This window comes from Pinus tabuliformis, chromosome 4_2, assembly GCF_031772625.1.
Source record: "Pinus tabuliformis cultivar Carrire ecotype Pingquan chromosome 4_2, CPIR1, whole genome shotgun sequence".
NCBI classification, from domain to species: domain Eukaryota; kingdom Viridiplantae; phylum Streptophyta; class Pinopsida; order Pinales; family Pinaceae; genus Pinus; species Pinus tabuliformis.
The window spans coordinates 547,541,984-547,559,139 of NC_142304.1; the positions used below are offsets into that span (position 1 = coordinate 547,541,984).

A 17,156-nucleotide genomic window follows, 5' to 3' on the forward strand; every position below is an offset into this window, starting at 1 on the left:
CATAAACACAGGTTATTAAACATGTAATTAACGGATTACAAATGTGTTAGTAATAATTAATATTGAATTATGTTGATTGATTGGCCTCATTTACAAAAGTTGATTGACATATAAATGATGGAAAATGATGCCTTCAACATATATCAACCACATTTACTAATGTGGATGTGTTAGTATATAATTTTAACATGGTATCATATATCATTGTGTATAGATGCATGTATGGTAGATATGTATAAGATAATAAAATGTCTCCAATCCAGTATGGTAGAAATGTGTAACATAATGTAATGTATGTAATGTTGTGTAAAAATTCTAACTTGGTCAAAATAAAATAAAATTAAAATTAAAATAAATAATTATTTTTATTATTGTTATTTTAATTATTATTATTATTTTTATTAATTTTTCTTGGGTGGCTAAGGGTTAAGATGAATTTACACTCATTCTTAATCCAAAAATGCTCTAGAAATTCACTTTTCATGTTCAAATGACTTTGCAACACCCCTAATGTGGTGATAATATCTCTAGTCTCCAAAAATAAATTCATTATTCATTTTAAACTAACAAAATATCTAATACTAACCATGATATGAGATTTGTATATAAACGTAAAAAGAAATCAAATGACTTTCCACCTAACCTAATTAGGTGGATAATATGTGTTGTGTAAAAAAATAATTATTCATTTTAAATTAAGAAAAATATATTATATTACCCATTGTATGAGATTTGTATATAAATAAGTAACTCAATATGAAAGTCATACTAAAAGCTGTACTGCTCGTAATGAATGTCGCATTGGTTAACGTATACAAACTGAGCACCGATGGCATCATGGCAAACGCTCAAGATGTTGCTCGAGGCGTTATCAAGGCAGTTGGTGCAATCAGACTGAGACAAGCTTGGATCGCACTGTGATTGCCCGTAGGCAGTGCCCCCGTTGTCTGCATCACACGATGTCTGGTACCCGTACCTGGACGGGACCGTGTTTTGTACCAGATCTCCCAAAAGGCATTCCAGACTCTCCCAGAAAAGACTTCCAGTTGGGATTGTCTGGGTGTTACAGTACCACACTTCGTTCCCAGTCTGGGCGCCCACCACTGCGATCAGTAACGTTGCAACCAAAGCAAACGCAAATGCCCTCATCGCCGCCATGGCTGCCTCAAATGAAATAATATCACCTCTAACAATAATCTCTTCAAATGCCAATCAATCAAACTGTTATTGTGCTCCTTATCACTCTGCCGAGGACGCCCTGCCTCTCCACTGTTTTATAGTCCTTGCAGGACATGGTGGCGTGGATACCATAACCTCTCTCAGGTCAACCATGATGGCGGTTTCACTCTTATTCACATTCAAATTAACTAAAATACTGACTACTAATATAATGAAAATATAAAAATTAATTAAATTATAAATTATTATAAATTTATTATTACCTATAAAATTACTATATATTATTATTAATTCATTATTACCTATAAAATTAATATATATTATTATTAATTTATTACTACCTATAAGCATGGTGGCGTGGATACCATAACCTCTCTAGGTCCACGATGATGGTGGTGTCACTCTTATTCAAATTCAAATTAAGTAAAATACTTACTACTCATAAAATCAAAGTATAAAAATTAATTAAATTATAAATTATTATTAATTTATTATTACCTATAAAATTAACATATATGTGCACCATATGGCTTAAACAAAATAAAAATAATGAAAGCTCATTAAAATTACAATTTATTTTACATTTCTATTATTTTATTATTAATATAATAGAATTGATATATGTTAAACATTTATATATTTAAAAGATTACAAAACAATATTTTTAATCATATAGATTTTCTTTCATCTTATTATTGAGATATTCTGTTCGTAAAGAGATTTTGTTACAATATTGTGCGTAAATATCTCGTTCATCTATACCATATGCTCAAAAATCATAATTCACTTCATATGACATGACAATTTTCTTAATTAAGTATTTTAATTAAACACAAAAAATAGCATAACTATTTTGTAGATAAATATAAACTTTTTGTGCCTATGGGGCTTTGGATTGATGGTGAACACCGGTTCAAATCTAAGTGCTTAGGTAGTACTATATAGAAAAAAAATATAAACTTTTGATTTGTGTATAAATATTCTAGAAATCTATATCATTTACTTAATGATTATTAATAAATAAATTAAAATTATGGAAGCTCTACTCCAAACTTCAATTGAATTGAAAGACAAAAAATGGCATTTCTCTATTATGCCCTTTACCGGGGTACAAAAAATGACATTTCTCTATTATGCCCTCTACCGGGGTATTTAGTAGCTAACGAAAAACATTTAACATATCTCATTGTTGTTCTCGGAGACTCCCTCATTCTTAATCAACATTTGGTGAATGGTTCCTTTCCAAGGGGAAAGATAATAGTTCCTTTCCAAGGGGAAAGATATTAGAAAGTCATATGCAATGAATTAAGAAAGCAATGGAAGGTTCACTTCAATAGCCTATTTTCATGTTCTTCGTGATCTCAATAAAAACACAGACTTGTGTGTTAATGAAGGGTGTAAAATGAGATTTAAAGATTTAAAAATCAATGATCGAATTAGACCTTCTCCTATTCCTTAGAGTTAAATAGATTAACATTACACAATTATGAACTTCGTGATCTCAATAAAAACACATACTTTTGTGTTAATGAAGGGTGTAAAATGAGATTTAAAGATTTAAAAATCAATGATCGAATTAGACCTTCTCCTATTCCTTAGGGTTAAATAGATTAACATTAAACAATTGTGAAAGACTGTATAACATCACATATAGATTTTTTTTTATATATAACATGACATTAGTTGCGCACCCATGAATTAGTTGTGCGCCCACCCCACACAAAGGAATAGTAGCATTAAAGGTGAAGGAAAGGAAAATAAGTTGATGCCCATGACTACCTTAAATGGAATAAGAACAATCACTTCAAATGGAAAACAAAAGTTAAAGTGTACTCCATAACCATACTAAATTTCAAATTATTTAGTCATATTTTCTGAATACAATTGAATTTTTAATTTTAATTCTATTTAGAAACAAAGAACAAACTTGAGATCGATTAAATTTTTTTATTTGGAATAAGAGCACAGAACCTAGGAAATAGAGAATGGATTTCTATTTTTGAAAATGGGTGTAGTAAAATTAGAAAATTCGTTTTGTGCGCGTAAAACAAAATTTAAGGAGACTTACCCGCTAAGGAGGTGATGGAAAATTAAGATAAATGCAGAATATTCAATAACTTTAACTTCGTCATTTTAAGTTAGAACATGGAGAAAAGAGGTAAGCAGACAGAGAGTAACCAACCAACTAATGCGACCACAACACAAACATGCATGATCATCACCATGTAACGAGACCTTCAAAAAAAAATTCCAGTAACCTCGCACATCAGTACCACACAATCATCCCAACCACAACAAACATACCCACCATTAATTGGAAAATGGTAGAGCACAAGCAAGCCACCAAACACACCTATAATGATAAAATGAATTTATATATATAGATATATAGTATGTAACAATATTTTTAAATATGAAAATTTATTTTATTTTATCATAGAGGTTCTTAATCTATAAATAAGCTTTGTCACAATATTAATAGTTAATACCATGGCTTATAAATACCATATAGACAAAAAAGCACAACCCATTTTATATGACGCTTGTTTGTGTGACATATTTTTAATTAGTGAATTTAATTAAAAAAGAAAAATGACATAACTAATTTGAAGATAAATCTCAACTTCTGATTCGTGTATACTACTAAGAATATTCTAGAGGTTAAATCCCTACCATCCACCTAATAATTATTTATAATTAAATTAAAATTGTAGAAGCCTATTCCAAAATAAACACTCTCATTTAAATTTATCTTTTCAAAACATGTTAATTCATCACTTTAATTCTCTAACTAAAGGTGATGTTAATATACCATATAGATTTGTATCTCTCTCCATGCATACACACATATATATGATCTCTACATAGATATATTTGAATGCTTAAAGGACATTAAAATATATTACTTATCATAAAATAAAATAAAATAAAATAAAAAATTATTTGAAAAAATCAATCTCTCTCCACACACACATAAAGTTGATACTGAAAAAGTTTATATTGAACTAATTTTAAATAGTAAAGAGAATATACATCTTCCATATATATATAATCATAATTTTTCATATAAAAATTATTTGTTTTGTAAATTGAAATAAAATTTTTTTGTTAATATTTTTATTTCGAATATGATATATCAATTCTAAACTAACTATTGGAGGAATTACACATCTCTTTCATGCTAAAATTTAATAACTAAACTAAATAGTACTCCATAGTAGACATTTTAAACATTTGTAAGTCATTAAATATGACATCCTTTCTTCTAAAAAAAATGTTTTTAACTAGATGCAATAGACAAAACCAAACTCACCATCCATAAATCCCAATAAACACATTTAATAAATTTCTCATCAAACTTCACTCTATGCTCTTTGGGAATATAGATAATTGCTTCACATAAAAAAATGCAAGTGAGATTAGTTTACTTTCTTACTAGTCCATTTTTTTTAGGAATGCCACCATTAAGGGATACAATAAGTGGTTGATTCATGGGGTAACAACGTGTCCTTAGTATTTCTACCCAAAAATGTTTTCAACTCTAGAATTTGACAACATACTCACCTTCTCCATGATAGTGTGATTCATCATTTTTCTACTACCATTTAGTCAGGGAGTACCATGGAAAATATTTTGATGCTTTATGACAAACCTATTACAATAATATTTGAATGCATTGGATCAAAACTCTCCACCATTATATATCCTCAAACACATGAGCAATTTGTTAGGTTCTCTTTCAATAGAAACAAGACATTTTTTAAATATCTCAAACACCTCACCTTTAATTTTCACGGGATAGGCACAAACCTTCCTAGATGCATCATTTATGAATTTGACAATGTATGAGGCTCATCCTAAAGACTTAACATTCACTCGACCAAACACATCAAATTGTACTAATGAATAGATTTGTTTTCGTTTCATATCCACCTCTCATAAATGAAGTCTTTGTTGCCTACATATATATAATGCTCAGAAAGGTCAAGCTCATGGGATTTCAAGCGTGGAAGCAGAGATTTTCTAACAACGATTTTTAGGCCTTATTTTCTCATGTGAACCAAGTGTGCATGTCAAAAATCAACTCAATTTTCTTCTTTTGCAACAACATCCACATCTAATATTTCTTTAATTACCCTTATATATATATATATATATATATATATATATATATATATATATATCTATATATATATATATATATATATATATATATATATATATATATATATATATATATAGATATATATATATATATATATATATATATATATATATATATATATATAGATAGATATATATATATATATATTTTTGGTGAGATGTCTGAGAGTCAAGTATCTAATCATTCTTATTCAATAGAATTATATAAGCATGCCTTTCCTGCTTAAAAAGTAAATAAAACATCACTTTTATTTGTGTAGCTTGATTATTTATTTTTGTTGGTTGGTTTTTTCTCCTCCTACTCTTTCTTATAGACCTGTCATTCTCTTATCATGTGCCCTAGTTTTCCATAGTAAAAGCAAGTAAGGTTTCCTAATTTTTTTTTATATATACCTCCTAATCTTGAACACCTATGTTAATTATGTTCAATTTTCCTTCCATAATTAGTTATGGCTAGAGCTTCTCCTCCCAATTTCCACAATTAATTTACGTTGCAACTCCTTCATTAATTTAATCATAATTGCATCAAAATTCAAGGACTTTACAGATGTTCAAGTGATTATAGCTACTATCAAATTATCACAACTATCTGGCATGGAACACATGAGTAGGAAGCATGTAATTTTATCATCCAAAACATTTTTTATGGAGACAAACTAATTGGTAATTATATTAAATTCATTTAAATTATTTACAACTGAAATAACCTCATTCATCTTAAGGTTATATAACTTCATTAAGTAAAATTCATTTTATGGTGTGTTTTCCTAATACACATCATGTGTGAAATATTCATACTCTTGCAATTAATGATTATTATTCTCCTATATTTCGTATTTATACTTCTGTGATCCATAATGAATCAAGCAAAGTCTTTCTATAGAAATTGTTAAGCAAAGACTTTCGATAGAAATACATAAGAGAAATTTTTGGTTAAGCAAAGTCTTTCGGTAGAAATCACATAAGAGAAATTTTTGGTTAAACAAAGTCTTTCGGTAGAAATCACATAAGAGAAATTTTTGGTTAAGCAAAGTCTTTTAGTAGAAATCACATAAGAGAAATTTTTGGTTAAGAAAATTCTTTCGGTATAAATCGCATAAGAGAAATTTTTGGTTAAGCAAAGTTTTTCGGTAGAAATCACATAAGAGAAATTTTTGGTTAAGCAAAGTCTTTTGGAAATCACATAAGAGGAATTTTTGGTTAAGAAAAGTATTTCGGTAGAAATCACAAAAGAGAAATTTTTGGTTAAGCAAAGTCTTTTGGTAGAAATCACATAAGACAAATTTTTGGTTAAGCAAAGTCTTTTGGTAGAAATCACATAAGAGAAATTTTTGGTTAAGCAAAGTTGGTTCAAAACCCATGAGCCAAAATCTCTCTTATGTGATTTCTACCGATAGACTTTGCTTAATTCTCCTATATTTTCATATTATTTGTCAACTGCAATTACTTGTGACAAAAACAGAAAGAAACACAACTGTAACTTCACTAAAATGAATAACCACAGGAATTGAGAAAAATACACACACACACACAAATATGGAACACCAGTATTTTTGGAAAAATGCCCATGGCCAACCCTAAAGGGAAAACCATTCTATAGAAGAAGGGTTTTTTATTAAAATTCTCTTGCAAAAATATTACAACTAGTTGCCATGAGATGGAAAACCTTTGGTAAATTTTTTTCTTGATTTCTACAAGTCTATATCATCTTCAGGAATCAACTCAGACTCCCTTGACCAATTAAACCTACCTTTGGCTACTCAAACTAGCTCACACATGCAACCTCTCACTAGAAAAAACACATTTTTGAGAAAGAAATCGAATTCCCACTAGAAATTCAAACTCTACAAATCGATCCTCCAATGCAAATTAGTATTTTTAGAATTTAATTTTTCTCCGATACTACAAAATCACTAAACAAATCACACTGCTTGCTAGAGAAATTTGTACCCCTTTACAGATCCACTTGCACCATTGGAAAATCAACCTCTTTATCAAAAATTGTATCTCCAACTCTCCCTAGAAATAAATGTGAATAACCTCTCTGGGAATCTCTACTGAAACCCTTGATGTTGATTCCCCTATGCTGCTTTTGTGCCCTTTCTACCACTACAACTCTGTGTCTCAAAGTTTCTCCAAATGCCCGTTGATTTCCTTCTATAATTTCTCATTGATGGATCAACTACCATGATCTAGTATCAATTGATGGCTAATATCTTCTTGACGCCATCAAATGAATTTTCTGGAAGTTTCTAGATAAAAATTTATTTACCCCAATTAATATTGATTAATTAAGCATATTTCCAAAACTTAGACTTAGTGAAATTAATAAACTACTTAATCAAATCTAATCAAGGAGTTTTCAATTCTACATATTGGAGAAAATGTGTTCCCTAGCCTCATAGACACCATCTGAGACTATAAAACCTATTCGAGCTACACTAACTAACAATCTCTCTTAGCAAGGAAGATGTTCTACATAACATGCAAATTGTTTCTAAAGAAGATGAACCTCACCTTCCCCAAAGAATTCATTAGAATATCTACTACTTACTCATGTATAGGTATATGTTGTAGTTGGGAAATCCTATGCTACACACAATCCCTGATGAAATGGTACTTGATGTCTATATTTTTTGACTTGTTTTCAAACATCTGATTCTATAAAACCCTTATTCAACTATGATTCTTGCATTGCATCAATCCCTCTAATCAAAGATGGCTACTAGTAGCTTTCAAAGCCATATAGCCTCACATGTAGCCATGGTCGCTGCTATGTACTCTGCCTTGACTGAACTCAATAACAAATACTTATGCTTCACAATACACCAAGAAACAACACCGGATCCCAAGCTGAAGCAACACCTTGAAGTGATTTTTTGATCCACCATGTTAATTTCCCAGTCCACATGAGTATAGCCCACCAACCTCACATTATCACCTAAATCATATCTAATCCCATACTTGAATTTTCCACACAAATACCTCAGAAGATGTTTTTCCATTTTCCAATAAACTCTCTTCAATTCCATTGTGAAATGACTAAGAGAGTTTACTGCATAGGATATATGTGGCCTTGGGGTGACAAGGTACATGAGAGATCCTACCAACTACCTATAGAAGGTGGGGTCCACATCCTCCTCCTTTGATGCATATATCTTCCTCTAATTAGTGATCGTGGGAGTAGACATGGTTCTGTAATCCTCCATCCAAAATCTCCTCAAGATCTCGATGCATTATTTCCCTTGCCCAAGGAAACTTTTTCCACTTTTCTACCATGCCTCCATGCCTAGAAAAAAGTGCATGAACCCCAAATAATTAATCTCAAACTTTTTTGGAAGATACATCCTGCGCTACTCAATGAGCCCCAATGAACCTCTCAAGAAAAATTCATCCACATATAGGACAAGAATGAGAACATCACCCCCAACCACCAAGTAGTAGAGGTTCACATCCCTCACACTCGTCATGAAGCCCATGCTTTGCGAGTATCTATCTATGCACTTGTATCATGCCCTACGAGCCTGCTTGAGCTTGTATAAATCTCTCTTCATTCTGCACATGTGGGCCTCTCTCTTGTGTGCTACAAATCGCTCACGGGGATTTATTGGGGAACAATACTACGCCACATACATTTATATTGTAGGCCATGTATTTAGGAAAAAATGACATAATATTTTGATAATATAATAGGGGTTAAATGGTTTTTATACTGACAAGTATAAAAAAGGGAGATCAAAGTTAATGAAAAATTATAAAGGGCTATAAAAAATGTTAATGAAAAAATGGTGACCTGCAATATCTAGTGAAACTAGGGGCTTTTTAAATTGGGAAGATGTATTGGGTTCATATTGGTAAGGGGTTAAATAATTTGACTTTTAGAGGTATTTTCCAATATGTATTCAAGTTAAGGGTATTGTTTAGTATGCCATGAATGCACGTGATATGCCAGAGGTTCATTAAGTGAAACCCCTGTGAAATCCCTTTGGTTGTTCTACATATAGATCCTCCTTCATCTCGCCATTCAGGAACACCATCTTGACATCCATTTGGTGTATATTCCATCCCATCTGTGCTCCTATGAGATCACAACTTCTATAAAAGTGTGCCTAGCCATAGGCGAACAATTTAACTCATAATATATTCCTCCTTATGAAATAACCATTTGGCCATGAACCTAACTTTGTACTTTTCGATTCATGATCTTATAGGCCCAACGTGATCCAACCACTACACTATTTATTAGTCTGGGTACAACCTCCCACACATTGTTCTGCATAATTTAGTACTCCTCAACCATCACATCTTGCCACACTTGCTTCTATGTGGCATATTGATAGTTGGAAGGCTCACCATCCACCAATTGACTGACTAATACCATATATCCAGTGTACCACTCTGGTTTCCTCTGCTCTCTCTTTCCCAACCTAAGAGTCCCCACAAACTACTCAGCATACATGAGTGTATCCTGAACCTCTCAGTTCCTTGTGCCAACATTAGAGTTAGGAATTTCCACCTCCATATCCTCTTGATACATCTCCTTGATTCGCTGAATCTACTAATCCATACTTTGTGAAGCTTAAAGAGCATCCGCACCTAAACTCATTCTCATACTAATCAATGTAATCATTCTTTGTTGTTCCCCCAGATTTTGTTATTCAATTATGGAAGCTTTTGCTAGTTACTTACCCTTATATTCAGTTGTTGCCAACTATCGAGACCTTTTGTACACCTTATCCTCCATGAACTTGGCATCCCACCTAACTATAATCCACCTATATCCTAGAATGAATATCCTATATTCCTTTTAGGTTTTCATGTAGTGAACGAAGTAATCTCATGGAATCTGATCCAACTTTAAATGTTTCCTTCTGAGAATCTGATAATACACTAAGGAACTAAATATCTTGAAATGACTAACGTTTGGCCCCTTCCCAATGAGTGTCTCCTCGAGAGTCATCTTACAAAACACTTTCTATGGGACCCTATTCTAAATATAAACTATCATACTGCATACATCTTCCCATAAAGAGTGTGGAAGATGCTGATCATACAACATAGCTCTCGCTTCCTTTGAAATAAACTAGTTCTTTATCTCAGTAACCCCATTCTATTGTGGGTTGTAATGAATTTTCCACTCTCTCCTCATGCCTGCCTTGGTACAAAACTCTTAGAACTCTTTTCTGGTGTACTCACCTCCATTTTCTAACTGAGGATTCTAGATATTTTTTGTTGTCATATTCTCCACTAGATTCGTATACTCCTGAAAGTGGCTAAATACCTCATCCTTGCTCTTTAAGAAATATATCCATGTCATCCTAGAAAAATCATTGATAAAAGTAAAATAATACTCTTAACCCCTAAGATATTTCATAGACATCAACCCACATATGTCTGAATGCACAAGATAAATTATCCCCTACGATATACTATCACTCAAAAAAACTTCTTTTGCAAACTTCCCCAACACACATCCTCTACATACATCATCATGATCCATGTCATAACTCTCCATAAAAAAGTTTACTACTGCTGCTAACTAGTTCCTTGGGCATGTCCATCTACAAACTGTATAAACAACTACTTCTCATGCCAAGAACTATAGGTGACCTCCAATCCTTGTGTTGTAACAACATTATAGCCCCTCCAAAGATGACATTGTGTCTTTTGTCCCGAAGGAATAATATGGAGATCATGTTAACCCCAAGCTTGGAAAATGCAACACATCATGGATAGGAAATTTCTTTTCATTCTCCCTCTGAAATATAAATTTCCCTCATGCTACAAGAGTACAATTGGATGTGTTCCCGATATTAATTTGGAACGTGATGTCCTCCTCCTTATAACTAGATAAGTACATGATCTAACTCCTATCATATGAAATTATGCTCCGCTTTCTATGTTATAGACACCTTGTGAAGTCTATCATAACAAGCTATCAAAGTGAACTCTTGCTCCATTCTGCTGGAGATCTAGTTTATATGTCTGCTGAAGGTGAAACTTTCTTCTTTCCCTTCTCCTTCCTCTGTGAGAAATGGCTAGAACAATGGCCAAATTTGTGACAACAATATCACTTGACCTTTGAAATTCCTTCTTCTTCTTCTCTCCTTTTGAGACTTATTCCTTACTAGGATGCTTCTTCACCTTTCCTTTCCCTACTAAGGCAATGTTACTCCCTCTTAACCTTTCGTGTCTTGCTACTACTACTACTCCCACTAACCAAACTAAGCCTAAGCTCTTCCTAAGTAAATTTGCTCCACATGCATTCGAAATCTAGAACTTTATCTCACCGATTGATCACATGGACGAAAACACCGTAATCCTTGGTAAATCCATTGAGTGCAATTCACACTATCTCATCATCACTAGGCTTATCACCCACTACAACTAGTTCATCTCTGGCAAGTCGAACTCCTGTTAGATATGAATTCACGTATTCTCTCTTATTCTGCTTGATGGTCCTTAACCTGTATTTGAGAATCAACTTCTTGTTTTCCATAGGATCCTGGTACATTTTTATCATGGTACCCCAAATTTCCTTCACTTCCCCTTTCTCTGTAATATGTGGAACAATATAATCCATGACTCCATCAAGAATCATCCTCTTTGCTTGGGCATTTTATTTCTTGTAAGTGGTCAACTGTTGTTGATATATTGGTATGGAAATAATGTTCTCCACATACTCCTTTATAAAATACTCATACAACAAGAATGACATATTGGACTTCTGAAACCAATGTTGGAGGCTCAATCCAACCTTTTCTAATCTTTCAATCCTGCTGCGGCCATATCTAGAAAATCTAAAAATTCTACGAACTCAAATAAAATGGAGAATTTAAACTAGGTAAATACCTTATGTGCTTCTCTTTATATGCATGAACATATCTTCCTTATTCCCTTAGATTCGCTTTGATACCATGTGAAATTTTAAATAGTGTTGAAATTAGTAGTTATTATTTCGTTCTCTTTTTAGTTTATTTGTAAACTGCAATTACTTATGGAAAATACTGAATTAAAAAAAACTTCAACTTCAATGAAAAATAAATAACCATATAAACTAATAAAATTATACACAAACATAAATATAGAACACTAGTACTTTCCGATAAATTCCCTTGGGAAAACCTTGAAGGGAAAACCAACCTGCAGATGAGGGTTTTATTATTAAAATTTGTTAACCAATATTTTATGACTAGTTCTCGTGAGATGGAAAACCTATAGTAAAAATTATTTATGCACTTATAAAAGTTGATATCACCTTTAGGAATCAACTCAGCCTCATCTGAACATCTCATCCCCCCTTTGGCTACTCGAACTGGCTCACACATGTGACCTCTCACTTGAAAACTCACACTATTGAGAAACAAATCAGATTCCCTCTAGAAATTCAACCTCCTCTGGAAAATAGCTCCTCCTATGCAAATTAATGATCTAGGTGGATATTGGTGGCCAACCACCTATTCCACTTGGACCCCCACAATCGTTTCTTTCATTTTCCTTAATTGTAGCACAATTTAATATTTTTGGTAGTTTTTCAGGTATTAAATTTACAGACCCGTTTTGAGGCCCTAAACGACGTTTTTTGGAAAGTGGATAAACCCTTGGCTAATTGGAGTGATATGAAGTTGAAAGTTTTAGTCCTCAGATAAATATTTATAATGAGGTACGTATGCGTCAAACATATAACCTATGTCAAATCTATGACCCTCAGAAGTTTATGTACCAATTTACCCCAACGGGGCCCACACTTCATCTCCTAGGGTTAGGTTTTTGGATGTTTGTGGTTTTCCATTGTTTCTCAATAATAAATAGGCCTTTGAGCCTCATTGTAACACTATTCATAGCCATGTACCTTCCCTATGTCTTCTCAGAGATAAGCTACCATCTCCCATCAGAGATAAGCTACCATATCCCAAGCTAATTTATTTCCATTTTGCATGTAAACAATTTCCAATATTTTGTTATCAATGAATTGAAGTTTAGTTTTCATTGTAGCTCTATATTTCTATTTAAATATGTATTTGGTATGTATTTCATTTTGTTCATACATAAATATGGATGAGTGGTATCAGAGCAATCTGCTCTTTCTCTATTTTTCTATGCATGTCTCTATTTGTGAGTATGTCATATCTCAAGCCATTGATTGCTTCAACAAAGATTGATCCTTGCAAGGAAGCAACTAGAATATGAGAAGACTATGGTGAATTATAATATTCATAAGTATTCAACTTGCATCTTCTCTCTAGGCTCTATGGTGGCGTGCAGAGATTTGTGAAAACGATGATGGATTCGACGATCACATTAGAGGTTGAGCGTTGATACAATGTTTTCTAATTCAATGATACAACTGGATCTTTCACAAGAGCAGTTTATGAAAACATAAAAAAAAACACTTATAAGACTTTATCTAAGGCATGTGTTAATGATCAAATCCAGTAAAGAACTCAAAAAAATTTCAAGATCAATTTATAGATGAGCAATTTTCTCAATTTAAATTACAAAACTAATTTATGAAAAAATCATTTATCTGCATTAGAATAGAAGAGGTCAAAATTATGGTAATGAAGTAACTTGCTTATGTTCAATTCTAAATTGGACTTGCTTTGCATCAGTTTATCTAAGAGAAGGAACATATGTACAATATCTCTATGGATCTCTACTTTTCATTTGATCTCAATAAAATCAAGTTTAATTGAGATATCTGAGTTGGCCTCTGTTTGAAGTTATGACATTCTATTTGACCCCAAACACAATGTACCCAACAAAATTACAATGAAGACTAGGATGGAAGCCAACCTCTTACCAGTTTTAATTGAGATATCTGAGTTGGCCTCTATTTGAAGTTACAACATTCTATTTGACCCCAAACACAATGTACCTAGCAAAATTACAATGAAGACTAGGATAGAAGCCAACCTCCTATCATATATATCTTGAAAGATATGCTGCTCAACCTAAAAGAGTAAAGAAAATTTACAAGATCGGCTGCTCAACCTAAACGAGTAAAGAAAATTTGTGTTCAAAAATCAGAAATTCCCCCTATTTCCCTATACATGTTACTTATTGCATTGTAAATATGTATATTTTGTAAATCCAACAAAAAGGAACTTGAGAGCCTTTCATGCATTAACTATGTTTGTTCATTTACACTTGATGCTTCATGAACTATGTTTGTTCATTTGCACTTGATGCTTCCTTCCTAGCGTTATCAAGAACACACAAAGATATCAGCTTTATTCTCACTCAAATAGTTTTTCCTGTTTTTGGCCATAAAGGTGGAACAGGGCATTGGTAGAGCTGATGTTGAATAGTTTTTCCTAGTGGCTTATTGGAAATGCAATTTATTTCTTCCAAAAATTTTCTATATTTTGTTTTTATTGTTTTATTTTTGTTATGCCTTTTTGTAAAAGAGATTGGATTTGTGTACCAACAAGGTAAAAGGATCTTGAATATTTGAACCTCATAGACTTTGCCATACATCAGAATGTGAATGTAAAATCACAAATGTTATCTCTACACTTATTTAAGTATAAAAATAGAAATAAGTGGAGGGAAAAAGGACATCTTCAAATGTTATGAGTCATTGCAGGCATATTTCTATATAGTTGATTAAAGGAAATAGTTCCAAACTTGGCAACATTTGGATAACATATCACAATTGTCTTCATTTATGCTCTTCTATCATATGCCTTAAAGGAACTAGTTCCAAACTAGGCAACATTTAGATAACATATCACAATTGTCTTCATTTATACTCTTCTTTCATATGCCTTAGGAGGTTATCTTTGCAACATCTAGTGGAAATTCTAGTTTTAGATTTGAGAGAGGAAAGTATCTCAAACAAACTTGTGATTATGGATTTTTTGCTACATTTGATCACGGTCATAATTTTAAAGTTGAGAGAGGAAAGTGTGTCAAACAAACGTGTGATTATGGAGTGTTTGCTACATTTGATCAAACAAGTTGTGTGAGCTCAATGGATAAAACCCCAATAGAAGAATAACTTGAATGTGTTAGCACCATTCAATAGATAGTTGAGTTGGACTATAGGCCCTTTAGATGAGTGATCCTTAAATATCACTGGTCATATAATTTTAATATAAGGAGATCTATTAGACATAACCCAGTTAATGAGTTTTATCCCATTGAAAGGCAAAAACAAAATGCAAGCATCTTCGGCCAAACCATTTGTGCTTCTACAACATTGTGAATAAGTTCTCTCCCATCTTGATGTTGTTGAGAAAAATAGTAGATTTCTTATTCCTTGTACAACCAAGGGAATCAAAACATTTAGAAAATGTACATCTTACAATTATTTCATTGAGTCAAGAAGATGATGATGTAAATTCAAGTGTGAATTAAATGTTAGTGATGAAGCAGAATTAAGGGAATCAAAACATTTAGAAAATGTACCTCTTACCATTATTTCATTGAGTTAAGAAGATGATGATGTAAATGTAAGTGTTAATTAAATGTCAGTGATGAAGTATAATTGATAGTGTACTGATGTTATGGATTCATCATACTAAAATTTTTATCTGAATGTATAAGGCTTATGTGAGTAGAATTGTTTATAAAAATGTCTTAACGATCCATCACATGAAAGTATTATTTGTTGACGTGTTTGGAACCAACTAATGTGGTTCATCTTATCTTCTTGATGATGAACCAAATTAGTTTGTTTGAAATAGGTAGGCAAATAATACTTTCATGTGATGGATCTTGAAGACATTTTTCTAAACTAAAAATGTTTTTTTAAGCACATATATATGGTGGTTTCATATTGTTTATTTCTATATTCTAATGAATAAGATTTACTAATTCATATGCTATTTTTTAAATGAAAAGTTGACCTTTCCAAATGAGAAGACAAAGAGGTCATGGGAGAATAAGAATGAATATTTTTGGATGGTTGAAAGGGAATTTTTATTGAGGTCTAGAAATCCTGGGAAGTTAATGGCAGCTAATCAAAAATATCAAAGATTTAGAAAAAAATATATTTATTTTTAAATCAAATGAAAAAATAAAAATTTGATCATGGCCATAGAAAATTAAGATTATGTTAACCTTAAAAGAAAAATATTCAGACTACCCTTGATTCTAAATGAAAATTTAGAATCAATGAGTCATATTTATTAATTTTCCTTTAAAGATGTAAGGAACATCTAAAATCAATGTTAAGAGTTTCCCAAGTGGAATATTTGTAAAGTAAGGAAAATAATTAGTGGAATTTATGGCACCCAAAATCAATTGTTATGTACTCATGTTAATCATTGTTTATGCTGGAATGTTTATTCATGTTTAAAAAAACTTGATGAATGATTATATCATTTTAATATATCATAGTTACTAAGTTTGAGTTTGAATTTAAATTTGGATTCCATACAAAAAAATATAGGTTATCTAAAATTCAACACTGAAATTCAGGTGTATTCCTCTTACCACTACTAAAAATCTATTTTTTCATAAATTTTAAAAAATAAAAATTAACAGTCTTAATATTCAAAAACTCACTCGTTTTCAATCACATTATGGAAGTTGTAAATAAAATTAGATATGGAGATTTGTAAAAAAACTCATCATCAATAGAAGTAAATGGAGATGCATGGAGGTGAATAAAATAAAATAAGGAGAAATCACTCTTTCTACATGAACAAAATTGAACAAAAAAGAATGACTTTTAGAATTTTTAGTTGGTCAATAATAAATAAGATTTTAAAAATAAGAAAAAAATACTTTAAAAAACACTACTCTAATTTATAAAATAATTCCAAAATAAATCACTATAATTTATAGAAAATTTTCAGTGATAT

General features: G+C 31.7%; 1 pseudogene; it reads right to left on the minus strand.

The window, feature by feature from the left end:
* Positions 1 to 768: 768 nt before the first annotated feature.
* LOC149170451 (antifungal protein ginkbilobin-like protein pseudogene) lies at positions 769 to 1,158 on the minus strand (annotated as a pseudogene).
* Positions 1,159 to 17,156: the final 15,998 nt, after the last annotated feature.